Source organism: Etheostoma spectabile, chromosome 3, assembly GCF_008692095.1.
Source record: "Etheostoma spectabile isolate EspeVRDwgs_2016 chromosome 3, UIUC_Espe_1.0, whole genome shotgun sequence".
Lineage (NCBI taxonomy): Eukaryota > Metazoa > Chordata > Actinopteri > Perciformes > Percidae > Etheostoma > Etheostoma spectabile.
In genome coordinates this window covers 9,316,348-9,330,607 of record NC_045735.1, presented here as the reverse complement: position 1 = coordinate 9,330,607, position 14,260 = coordinate 9,316,348, and the positions used below count along the sequence as shown (strand labels likewise).

Below are 14,260 nucleotides of genomic sequence, written 5' to 3'. Positions count from 1 at the left end.
AAATATTGTGTTTTAATATGAACAAAATCATTCTTATGCATTAAAATATGTGGCATGTAAACACTGTTTCTGCAGTTGTAAATCTGAGTGTGTGAGCCTCTATGGTGCACATCTTCTGCAATCTCAGCAGGCAAGACAGCGAAAGGGCACATTCTTTGCAAATGTTCACAGAAGAAAAGTAGTCATTTAATGTATTTTAAATTTGTTACACAGATGTCTGATTTCATATGGAAATTTCCAGGACTTTAAAAGCTTCACTCAGTAGTTCATTCTTAACAGAAGCTATCCAGCCCTTCCCCCACCATCACTGTGCCACGTCTCTCCACCACAGCTGCTGATTACAGGATGCTGGCAGGATTGGGGTGTTGAGAAGGAGCCCTCGTCGTAAAAACTGCTGTGTCCTGACAAGGACAAACAAAACAGAATTAGTTAAATAATTGTGTAAAGGGTCGGACACATTTTCCACATTATGTGTAAAGCTGTTCAGTCTTTGCTTACTCACAGCCTTATCATATCAAAGTTAAACATTTTCAACTGTAAAATCTGTGTAAACAATTTACAGAAATGAGTGACAGATTTGCCTCAGTCATATCCACTACAGAAGGACAGAGACATTTCATAGATAAACGATCACTCTGCATCACATACAGTAGCCTATAAGTATTGCCCATGCTGTCTGTCACAAACTATTTTCCAACCAGAGGAATTCCATCTATCTTTATCCCCCAATTCTCCCAAATCCCACTCTTTTGCAGCCCTTTGCAAAGTGTCCTGACATTCCAACTGATGAGTGGCTTGTATTCTTTAGGTGACATGTTGGGGCAGGCATCCAGAAAGTTCTATGAGCGTTTGATAGGGTAAAAAAAAAAAGTTCTCACTCTACCACCCTTTTGTCTAAGTTCAAATATTACATTACTCAAATTTTGGGGACAGAGAACCCACCTAACGTTTTCTAAGTTTTTCTAAAATTGACACAAGAGTAGCATTGCAGCTTCTTTCTTCCCCCCAGGGGGTGTTTGTCATTCGGAAGAAGCCCTGGAGTTAACAGTTTACTCTGAAATTCCTCAGCATGAGCAGAGTGAGGGTAACCTCTAGGTCAAACAAGTCTGGTGTCTGTGTGAGCATACAGAAGCTTTCAGCACTTTGGCAAAAGCATCATCACATGAAACTTATGGAAAGGCAAATATTTAAAAGCTATAGGCGCAACGCTAAATTACGCAATTTTTCCCCACCAACCAAGATAGTCGGAAGGTCCCTTTGAATGACAATACGTAAAGTGCAGACACGTTTCGGATTTTCTTTTTTTCGACCGACAAAATCTTATGTAACAGACCTCAGAGGGTGGAGCGACTCTCACATAAGTGCAGCCCATTCAACATCTGGACTAGTATTGCTAAAAGAGCAATCAGTAAGGTTTTTGCTAGCTGGTTATCAGTTAATTTTCAGTTTATACATTTGGATTTCCATCATAAATCGGTTGACAGAATACCAACATTTTCACAAACAGGATCATCAATATTTAAGAAGTATAATTGGGGATTGTTAGGTAATCATGTAAGTCTTAGTTTTTTATTAAAATTGACAGGGCATACTTTAGCAATGGATGGCAAAACAAAATCTAATTTAAACAGTTGCTCATGCAGATGCATTGTAGTTAAAGTTGAGGATTGTGAACAAACAAAGGAGTCACTCTCCTCTTTTACCAACATGTATTTACCTTAAGGGGAAAACAAGTTTTTGTTAATCATTAAAAAAAAAAAAGTTTCAAAAGTTTTATAGATGATATGCATCTATCAACATTGGTTGTAATCAAATCATTCTTGCACACTGAGGAAATGATCTATATTCTGACTAACACCAGACCAAGTTGGGTTCACCCAGTCTAGAAAGGACCCACTTCTCTGAAGGAAGCGGAGCACAGCTGCCAAGAGGACCATGACGCAAGATCTGAGAAATGTTTCAGCTTTGCTGAATGATGTAACTTTCTGAGATTTAGTGTGTATGAGTGCAGCGAGCTGCTGGATCATATACAGTTTGCAGTGCACTGTCTGGTTTAAACCAGACTCACATAAGATTGCAGTAAAACGCTTATTGGAATGCAATGTTTGATATGTTGAGATATTCTTAATGTTTTTGGTTATGAACTGGAGAGTTAAGACCACTTGCTCTTTCAACAAAACAGACCAATGCCAGTAGTCAAAACGAAAGTAATAGATTTGAAGACATGGAATTTGTAGTAACTGCATAGCAAACATGTTTATATATTTGTACACTCACATACATTTTTAGTAGATTTATTGCAAAACAGTATTAACATCGTACATTGCATAAACAGTTGAGTTCATTAATAATAGATTAAGTGACTCTAACATCAATACCCATCTGTCTGATGTAAAATGTATTCAAAATATAAACTTTATTTTTTGGGCAAATTATCACTCCATCAATATTACCAAGCTGGCCATGCAGACCAAGTTTAAAATCTTTATTGAATGAAAATACAAATGATATAATTAAGACAAACATCAACAGAACTTTTTTTTGTCAGTTTTGCAGAGTAACCATCTATTTCCGTCTAAGTTCATGATGACGGGGCAGCTCCACTCAGGAGACTCTTTTTTTAAAGGATTAAATACTGACCGAACATGCCCCCTGCTGGGAAAAGTTTGAAAGCTTCCTCCAAAGCCATTAAAGTTTTCTTTAATTAAAGTCTTAATTGAGGTCATTCACGTTTGTATTCTTTCTTTTACCCTTGAGATGTTATTAATGTAACTTTTCTTGAGGAACTTTTGTTTTATCTTCCATTATCTATGTAACTATGTGCTTGAGAAAAAAAAGCAATAAGAAGAATTTTTGCACAGAAACTAAAGACACACAAACCCTTTGTATCTTATATAAACTCTGAATGTCAACAGAATTAAAAGAACCAGTGGAAACTATTTTATTGGTTTGCCAGACACTGTACTGTAGATATTTCATTTGCTACTGCATTGTATTATGGACAAACAACCACTAGATGGGGTGCAATGAAACCAAAAAAAACATACACCCCCTTGGCCAGAGAAGGTATCTGTTGATAGTCAATCAGAGGAGTTCTAGTCACAGTAACTCCCACTTTCTGTGCAGGGCCCACTGACACGTGTCTCTGTTTTCACATTTCAAGTGTGGCAAAATTTAACAAAATTGTACTCATAATACACAAAATCAAGTTCAGTTGAATGTGGGACGGCTCTTGACATCATCATTTGTCTCTGGCTTCTACCTTCCACATATACTGAGTGGATATTTGAGTAGATGTCTTTAATTTGGAAGATATAGAGAATTGTGTTAAGTCAATGCTGTTTCAGATCCCCCTCAGAGACAACGCAGTCAGCCCCCCCCACCCCAGACACATTCTGAGCCCTTTCAAACAGTAACAGTCACAAACGCTTCACCCTGCTGTAACACCACCTGCAGAGGAGACCCCTACCGACCTGCCTGTGGATTCTGGTTGGCATTTTAAAATAGGTGAATATCATAACAAAGCGCAGCAGCTGGAGCTGCTGACTTAACGCCTGCCTGTGGAGAGAGAGGCAGGGTAGCCTCTCTGCCACATCAAACAGGGATATGCCACAGGAAATCATCTCTAAAGAGCATAATTTCCCTAACTTTCCCACGTGTAGAGATAGATGCTCATGGGGAGACACTGTCAAGGTGTGTGTGTGTGTATGTCTTTGTTTCTGTATAAGTGGCTGCAAGGATGTGAAGGTGAAGATACAATATCAATCTCTGATTATTTGGTTCGAGTAATGTTAAATGGAACAAGTATTAAGTGGTGGCTGAAGTGCTGTTTGATCTGAATATAGTCTTATGCAACACATCTTAAGACACACATGCATGCACACAAATGTACATAATCTGTTGATTTTCATCACAGTGATGCTAATTTATCTAGCAACAGCACTGCACTGACTGTTTCCTTGGAGATAGATATGATCTGTTACTCCTTTTAACCACTCATCCTACTCCACTTGACATAGAAATGTAAAGGCTAAATGCAGCCAATCTGAAAATGGTTGAACGCTTCAAACACTGTACCAAGTGGTAAGTCATTTCACACACCTGAGACCAGCCAACTACCTGCCATGTCTAGGACGATCAACTCAGCCTGAATAAGTTTCACGTCCAGTATTTATTCTCTCTCATACAGTAAATACTGGAACTTGCTGATGTAGCTTTGGTGCAGAGAAACACAACAGCAACTTACATAGTTATCCTACATGATACATTATAACCTGATGACACAACAATAACGGGAACATGAGAAATAAACAGATAACTAAACATATCACTGCATAATAAATACACTTTAATGTCTGAGGGAGTGGGCTGTGGACCACTCCACTAGGATTCTAGCTTTTGGATAATTATCTGTCATGGTCCCCGGGAAAATCTGTTCAAACTGTAATTTAACTGTCACTGTAATTAAACAATCTAATTTTATATTGCCAGCTGCCATATTTGGACAGCACATCACTGCCTGGATTTCCAATTTAACAAGGGATTACATTTAATATATGAGGTCAGTGTATTTTTTGATGTTTTCGGCATGATAAATTGCGGTTAAAATATGGTTACATTTTGTTTTTATATCAGTATTGATAACAAAACAAAAATATTTTGTGATGCAAACATTTTATTTGATGAATTAAATGAAAATCATTCCCACAACTGACATCATCCTGTGGAACAGTGGCACTATAAAATACAGCTAACAGGACAAAGTAGGATGAATAAAGGCCATGTGTCACAGTGTGTCTCAATTGGTTGATTATGAGGTACTCCTGTCCTGACATTACATGTTGTCTCTGATGATGACTGTAGAAGGTGTTCTTGTGACAAAAATCAATAAATCAGTTTTGTTTGATCAGTCATTTGGTATGTGTCAACATGAGCAAAGGTGACAAAGTCTAAACCTGAAAAAAAACAAAAACATTTGAGTGTGGCGGGGCTGTGACCTTTTGGTGGTTTGATCGTTTAAGTTCCTATTTTCCCAGAGGAGGAATTAGACTTATTTGAAAATTAGACCCCACCCATTGTTAAAGTGGACAATGGTCAAATAATTCATACATGCAATACAAACGAGTAATCTGACTAAAAAGAAAAACCTTAATTTTTTAGAGCAAATACAAAGCTGATGAACAGAACTGTTAAAAATACTGGTTCGATAGAAGTAGAACTGCTCTGTTTGGTGTGTATAAGAAATGACCAAACACTCCAACTCCAAGCAACTTTGTCATGTGTCAACAAGCAAAGCTGGATTTTCTTCATTGTCTCATATTATCAGCTAAGTCATGTATGCTGGTAAAATAAAAAGATTGATAAAATGCCTTTTTTGGCTTAAATTACATTTGCACGTTGGTGCGTTCAAGTCACGTCGGAGGTTTTGCTTACGCACGATCAGTCGACAAGAGAAACACAGTGGTAGTTGGCTTCCATTTCTCTAACTATATGGTGTTAACTGACAATACATTATGACAATAACACTGTAAACCTAATAAACATAATTTAATGTAGCCTAAATGTTGGTAATTCCACTAAATTAAAACGGCGTCAACGGGTTTAGGGTAGAGCAACGAGAAAGTAATTCGAACAACGGTTACTTTCGCTGTGACCTGAATGCGCAATAAAGTCAGCTCGGTGACGCTCTCTCACTGTACATGGGGGCTGGAAATAAAAAAGACCGACATACACTCCTCCCACCATTCATTCAGTAGCCTAAGCTACATTGAGTTGCCCTGTCGGTTTATGTATCACTGCCTACACGGAGACGAGGAGGCACGCTTTATCTACAGATGGGACGAAAAAACACGGAGGACGGAGCAACTGAAAATAGCTAGACCGAAGCCACTGACACCGTCCGTACTCACCCTGCTCCTTTCTCCTTTGTTTTCCATGTAAAACTTCGTCTCTGTCAGCATTTACGTTACCGACCACCCACCTCTCACACGTTAGCTACCTTTGACAAGGGTTGTTCCCGTTTGACTCTCGGGGGAGGCATTTTACTGGAGAGAAAGAAAAAGAAAAGCCTCAACTTTACCGTGTGCCGCAAAGCTAACTCTGAAATCAAAGAGAAGTGGTAGCAGACCTCGGACAGGTGAGTGTGTATCTGTGTAACGGTATTTAGTTTAAGGTGTTTGCTACCTGTGGGTTAGTTTTATATCAACACATGTAATGTGTGACTGTTTTAGTCCTTCAGCTTTTTTTTGCAGTTACTAGCTATATGTTAAAATATGTTAATGAGAGCTTTTAGCTTGGTAACACTAACTAACATTACTGTAACGCGTAACACGCCTCGTACAAACATTAAAGTTTAGAGGTTGTTTTTTTCTTCCTCTTTTGGCGTTCTCACCTATGCCTATTTAGTAGCTGTGTGTGTGTGTGTGTGTGTGTGTGTGTGTGTGTGTGTGTGTGTGTGTGTGTGTGTGTGTGTGTGTGTGTGTGTGTGTGTGTGTGTGTGTGTGTGTGTGTGTGTGTGTGTGTGTGTTTTACATCATAGACTGTATAGGGTTTTACTTTTTACCCATAATGGTACTTCTGCTCGCTGGTGGTCTCATATGCACCCAAAGACATGGGACACGCCTATTATGTTGTATCCTACGAAAGCTAGGATTTACCTTTTGGTGAAAGTATGGCGTGTGAGTTAGTTTATGTCTACTACAAAATAATGAAATCATGTGTTGTGGCAAAATGCAAGTAAAGCGACACAGGCCTAATGTTAACTCCTTCATGTGCACAGTAGGCTACATTTGTGTTTACTCATGCACACCACTATTCCCACTTACTTGCATAATTCATGACGCCATTCATTTTTCTTTTGTCATTTGGTTGTTACCGGTATGTCGGTATTTCAAGAAATATTTCATAGTGTCTCGTTCAAAGCATAGGCTTAAGCTACTTTATTATATGTTATGGAAAGCACTTCATTAGAGGTAGTTTTAATCTAGCAAACATGTATGACTTTCATCATTTTAAAACTGGCCTTTGGGAAGGACCCATTTGGTACATCATCTTACCGTCAGATCTTTTTTGATTGTTACCACTTCGCTATCAGTTTGTTTTGGATTTGTAACTTCAGTAATAACAGCTGACACTTATTTGCTTTTGGTAAAGCTTTCAATTAACAGCTGACTTGTATTTGAAGCCTCTAAGCATGCCAGTAATTACTTTTAAAGGGATAAGAACCTGTTTGGTTTCAATATACTGATGACTCAGGACGTGTCAAGTCCTAGTGATAGACCGATTATATGCCTATATTTGCGTTTTTACGTGTATCGGCATTGGCCGATATACAGCCGCTCCGTTCGCTGATGGTTTTTTCCCCAGGCATTTTATTGAGACAGGCGTCCACAGGCATCTCTGTTTTGCTGGGGAAGCTGCAGTTCACGTGCAGACCATGCACTGCCCCTCCACCACTAGCACCACGGCAGTCTTAAATTACAAATCAAGCACTTTATTTTAATGGCTACTTTTCAGGTTTATTGTTTTCTTAAATTATTTAAATGTGTTGACAAAGGGCATTTTGTGATGACCTGATTATATCTGTCTTATAATATGTCAGCAAGTTATGCATCATCATGGCTGTGTTGTAGATGTTGATGAAAGCCTTTTACCTTTGCACAGTTAACCATATGCAGACCCATCCATATGATGCACATTGCACATATAATTTGGTTGATATGAATGTAAGATGATTGCAGAAGTGACACTGAACTGTGACACTGAAATGGCAGAGTAGATTCCAACAACAAATCCAGTGTGGCAGGGTTTACATTTTTATGATGTAAATTGAGGGAGCGAAAGCGGTATTGGCTCCAAATATTGGCTCAAGAAAATCGGCGGCCCTTATTGGATATCAGCCAAGGTTGATGGAGGGAAAAAATTGGCATTGGCACTAAAAAAAATACATATCGGTCGATCCCTAGTGTCAAGACTTTAAACGTGTCTATGCAAGGCTGTTTCTTTTTTTATTGCTCTTTTACAACATCTATAAATGGATTGAAGGGCTTTGGAGTGGAGCGTGCTGAATGCTATGTTTTTGAATTTCCTTTTTGGCTCGTACAGTATTGTATGCTTCTCCACAGTAAGTAAGACATAAATAATTCTGGACTAGGGATAGGTATCGTTTGGATTTTTCTGATTACGATGCTGAACTGGTACTTTTAAAACGATTCTGATTCCAAAACCAATTATTTTTTAAAATAGTTTTTATTCATTTAAAATGATTGAAATTTAACAATATGTTGAGATTGTAAAGCAATACTAGCAATCACATGCAGTGGATGGTTAATATGCTTTCACTGTATGTCCGTTTTGGTGAGCTCAGGGGGAAATATGGCATTTTCAAAGTAGCCTACATTTACGGTTTTTAGCTAACGGTAGACTACAGAGAAAGTGTGAAATTTTTACATCCGGTTTGGAACAGTGGGAAAATATTTCAGTCGATACATTAAGTGAAACCAAAATGAGGAACTGAAATTTGTGTTCTAATCCGGTCCGATTCCTACCAATTTTGTAGGAACCGGGTTTCGGAACCCAGCCCTACTCTGGACATTCAGATTGCTCCAGTTTTTGCTAAGAAACTTTGACAAAGTGATACTTTGATAGACACGTTGGGGTTAGCTACAAAAACTGTGACAAAACATATACATTTCTACAGTTCTTCAAAAGTGCTTAGATTTGATTGATATAGGGTTAGGTAAGGTGTGGCAGCCATGCTGACAAGTGCTTTAAAGATCCCACTAGAAATGTTATTTTAGACGAATGAGTGGAAAATAGAGGGAGATATAATAGATCAGAACAGGGAGGAATGTGGTGCTTTGTTCACAGCAGTAATCCACTTACTGGTTTTGGACCCTTTTTTCACAGTTTTGTACATGCATTGTAGAGCTTTTAGAACATTAATTTTTTTTAAATCTAGTTTCATGCATGTTGCTGCTGATTGTGCTGCTGATTAGACATGTAGAGTTAGACAGTAGCCAACCCAACTTTCTGTTTGAGTTGAGTATTGATTGTCGCAGACATTCTGCTTTGCCCTGCTTATAATCTAACTGCCACTGTAATTATGTTTATGTACTGCATCCTTAAATAACTGCTTCCGAAACGAGAAACATACCCATCATACAATAGCAATATCCTGTAGGATATTTGCTGGCTTCATACCAAAAGAAACACGTATCTAACATCAATCAGAGCTGTGCGGAATTATCCAGAGGGAGTGCAAGTGAGTCTCACTTGTTCAAAATCACCCCATGTTATAATTGAGTGCCTTGTTGCAGGGAGGTCTAGTCCTCTCTGTTTCTCTTTCTCTCACTCACACACATGCACTCATCTTCTGTGCCTATCTGGTATGGATAATGAACCTTTACGAAGAGTGGGCACGCTCTGGAAGCGCTTGCTATTAATTCATAGCACCCACATCAAATAAAATCTGATTTCCACATGGTTCTACTTGCTGATCCACGTTTAATGCAAAAGTAATGGGTAACTAAATTGGATTTAAATATTGTTTGAATATTAAACATTAAAAATCAACAGCCTTGACTTAGTCAAGGACTATAATTTCACAGTACTGTACGTCACACTGATACTTTACTGCAACCTATTTTCTGAGGTGGTACTAAATTTCTGATTTCTGAAAAAAGTACCTGTTAGCAGGTACCAGGGACTTTTTTTTTTGTAATGAAAAAACAAAAAAGGTGAGTAGAGGTAAGTCGAGGAGGTACCATGTAGTGGGAAAAAACACCATTAGTCTTTCAGTCCACAGTTTTTAATCTCTGAAAGAACATGGTGCGCTGGGGGGGGGGGCTCGTATGTTTGAAATGTAACTGACATGATATATAATAGCTTTCAGTGCAAGGGTTCCAAATGGTCTTTTACACTGTACTACAGAATTGTGAGTTTAAACAAGGGTATGCTCACATTTACACTACTGTACACAGCTTGTTTGTGACACTTCCAGACAGCAAAAGTAGAATAGTTAGAATATTTGTAATGTTTTTACATTTTGCAAAGCATTATTTCCACCCTGCTGTTTCCAAACAAGTAGACCTACCCCTCTGTGCCAAACATGTTTAATATTTGCAATGCGTAGCAGATCAGCAGTTTACAATATGTGTGAGGAGGACACTACGCAAAAGTACTGTGGTTTCAAACAGGAGCCCAAAATAAACGTTAAAGAAAATTAAAAAAACTTGAGGTTCTCTGCCTCACCTTATTGGCAAATTGCTAGTTATTTAAACTTAATAGGAACCTTTCTCTGATGGGAACAAAGGAGCCTTTGGTCCCCTGTCTTTGCTAGTATGCAACTTGAGCTCTCTTCAAAGTCCAAGGCTCAGACAAACTGGGAGATGCACAGTTATTTTGGCAAAGCTGACGCTCTGAAAAAAGATAAAAATACTTACTTGACTAGATAATAGGTCTGCTTGTTTTTCTTTCATTCTTGGGAATATTCCCACCATTTGAGACCTATACTTTCACCTACATCACCCCTTTTTGTGAGAAGTTTTTAAGGTGTATCTGATCCTCTTTACTGGAGAAGGAATGTTGATTTTCAAGTTATTTAATGTTAGTTAGTTATTTCAGACATACAGTATACTGTACTTGTATTTACTATTTACGTAGTTGTGTTGCCTTTTATGTAATCATCCCTGTAATAGAATTAAAGAAGCCAAACATTTAAATAAAGAGAAAGCTCAATTTCCCTCTCAGAAAGCCAAGTTCACTATAGTGGCACCTGCTCGTGTGGCGCTGGCTCCCGGGCCCAGGCAGCAGTCACAGTACAGGACGGAACTCTGTGTGATGTCAACACACAGATGGTTATGAAGAGCCCTCATGTAGACTTACAGATGGCACCTTGATAAAACATATTTGTCCACCCTCAACAGTCAGACTGAGGAGGCCGGAGTAAACTGGGCCAATGGAGTTGTCCATTTGCCGCACAGTACAACAATGGTTCTCACCATGCATGCCACGGATGTCTTTGTCAGCTGTTTGCTTTCCAGGCCACAGTATCAGCACTACAGTATCCCCTATGATATGGAACCAACCCCAGAATGCTTTCTCTCAACCCAAACAGGCAGATAGGCTAGGAGGGGTCCAGACATATACCTTTCTTCCATTGCTTTTTATTTATTCAAGGAACATTGAGTCTCATCAAATTAATTTAGGAAGCATTGCTCCAGGTTGAAACGGTGACATATAAAGTAGTTCCAAAATGTTCTGCCTGGCAACACTATGATATAATAATATGTGCAATAAAGTGGCATACACAGTTTTTGTCCCATCTGAAGAGTACAGTCACTGATTTCACTGATTACTATAAATTTGCAGCACAACAAACTGATTTAAATCACCTGGAAATCTGACTGCGTTGAACTCCATTGAAATGTACTCGTCTCTACTGTTGAAAGAAAGCAATTCTCAGCGATTGATTGGTACAGTGATTTTGACTGGTCAGGGGCCCCACAGCCCCCCTCTCTCTGTTGACTGGCATTTTATGGCAAAAGCAGCTGTGAAAGCAGAAACATTTGTTGAACGACATAGTGTAGGTTCAACTCTATTGGGTGGACTGTTAAAAAGTAATTGGAGCCTTTTGTTGAAAAGCATTTTAAGTAAGCTGGAGAGCTATGACAAGTGGTTGTTGTAGTTGAAGTGGGTTGCTCTTACACACAATATGCATTTTGTAGGTATGTAAAACGGACCATTAACTTTTATAGTATCAGTAAAAATATCTGCCTATGTTTTTCTCTGTCATTACCTTATTCATGGACATGAATAATTTGGTGAATTATATGCTTGCTTGGATAGCTGGAACAGGCTGAAGCGGCTAAAATGCCAGGTGAGCTAGGCATGGAAACTCAAAGCTTTGTTCTCTTTCATAATCAAAGCTTTGATAATCAAACCGAAGGAACATCAAATCCAGATAAAACTGGGATTATAAGGCTGTATAAAAAAAGAAACTTCTTCATATAAGGCTTGAATATAAGATCCAGATGTTGTACACTTGCTGCTAGTCAAGCTGGTTTGACAAAAGAAAAACACCCCACATCATCACATACCTTCGCCATACCTAGAGATTGGCATGGTTTTATTTCAGTTAGCCTAATAGCTGGTTTGATTTGGATTGAGAGATCATTTTATGAAAGTACCCCATGCCAATCTCTTGGTATGGTGAAGGTATGTAATGATGTGGGGCTATTTTAATTCCAAAGGCCAAGGGAAATTTATCATGTTTCTTCCTTTTTTAAAAAAATTAAATTAAGGCACTAAAATAAATTTCCAAAAGAGTATTTTTTTTTTAAATTCCTCTTTTAGGTCAATTTTAGCATGGGTTCATAAACTTATGAGCACCACTGTTTATTGATGAGGACTAATGGGATAAATTGTCCATCCTACACACAGCATGCCAGGAAGACAGTTGACAACCCCGCTGGTGGGTGGCTGTGGTGGCTCAGGCTCTGACATACGCTGCTGCTCCGCGGACAGCTGCAGACTTGTGTCGGACACACAAGCGGTTCCAGGAAAGTGGCTGCATATGTAGGTTAACGAGGGTCGGCTATCGGTCATGGAAAAAAAAAAAAAAATCTAATTTAGCATTCTTAATTGACATGATAACATTGCTGATAGTAGCATTTAGATTCAAGGACTTATGTTAAGTACTGGTTCAGTACCGCCGCAAAGAGATGCTAGCGTGGCTGTAGAACTAAATCTGGCCAAGTGACACCAGAAAATGTAGCTTTAATTTATGGATTCTTGTCAGTGCTGAAAAGGTGTGTGGGCAGCATTGGCACAGACAATTGGTTCCGGGTCTTCCCATACACACATCAGTCTCACTAGTTCGTCATAGCTTGGCACTCTTCTTTGTGCAATCCAACTCCTGTCCTGAGTGCTTCCCTTCGCTTTTCCTCCAGACATTCAAAATCACAGGCTCTACTAAAGTTGATGAGAAACGTGTGGTGCAAATATAAATTAAGCTGACAAGAGTCAGTGTTGTCCATTTTTTAAGGTGATAATTATTCAAGCCCACCCACCACCAGCTGCCTAAACAGTGGCATCGTGGATCAGAGGTCACCTCGCTGCAGGAAGCTGTGCCCTTGCTTTGCTAAACCCCCACAAAGTGGCATTTTTGTGTGAATTTGGGACATTTTTCTTTCCACCTCTTCACCAAAACATGTCCGGGGGGGGGGGGTTACTCTTACAGCATATTCCAAAACACAGGAATTCTCCCACCTTTTGCCTTGATACGTGGTATATGAAACCTAATAGATTTTGCTGACACTGTAGATTCCTATTTTAATGATACATTGGGAGAGACACAACATATGGAGTACCCAAAAGAACAAAGACAATAATGACCAACCTCTCCATCAACAAGGCTCTGCGAAGCATCTAATATGACTTTATTGTTCACTGTATGCACATTGCTTTGTCACGCACTGTCCCTGCAGCATCAGGCCAGCTCAGTTCTCTATCAAATTACCTTTGACCACACACCAAACCTTTTCTTTAGTTCATAAAGGAGGCTTCATAAGGTGAATCACGCTCTTCAGAGATTACTTTTTACCCTTCAGATGAAATATGAGAGCAATATCTCCACATATCATTTGTCCTACTTATTCTTCCTGCGGTTTTGTCCACAGTGAAATGAGTGGGTGGATTTCTTTCTCTTCTCCCAATCTTGTTTTGCTCCAATAATGAAAATAAGTGACCGTATTGGCACTTTGTATTCCGACTGTCAATTTTTTAATTTGAAGAGCCTGATGAAGTGCGATTAGATTAATTTTTCCTCAGATTATCTTTGACCCACATTTTTCAGATTGATGAGCCGTCACTTTGATGAGCAAAGTGACAGATTGTCTGGATGTTCTTATATCATACTCCATACACTTCCAGCTTTACTATAGTCTGTTTGCTGGTTGCTCCTTGCTGCAGTGGGCTATTGTTTGTGCTCTATCAAGCTGTCTCTTCTGTTATCTGTTTATTGGTTATATTAAAGGTCCCATGGCTTGAACATTACAGTTTATGAGAATTTTTTTTTAACCTTAATATGTTCCTCCAGCCTGCCTGTGGTCCAGTGGCTAGAAGTGGTGATAGGTGGAAACAAAGTCTTGGGTATTCTGCTCTGCCTTTGGAAAAAATGAAAGCTCAGATGGGCCGATTTTGAATATTTCTCCTTATGAGGTCATAAGGGGCAAGGTTACCTCCCCTTTCTCTGCTTTGC

The 14,260-nt window shown here is 39.0% G+C and overlaps 1 protein-coding gene across 1 annotated transcript in view; it reads left to right on the top strand.

Annotated features, from left to right (window-relative positions):
• Nucleotides 1–5,673: 5,673 nt before the first annotated feature.
• gdpd5b (glycerophosphodiester phosphodiesterase domain containing 5b) overlaps nucleotides 5,674–14,260 on the top strand; it is a 66,719-nt gene continuing 58,132 nt past the window's right edge. Inside the window, 1 exon segment of the mRNA XM_032507153.1 lies at nucleotides 5,674–6,136. The gene's annotated coding sequence lies outside the window, so the exon portion shown is untranslated.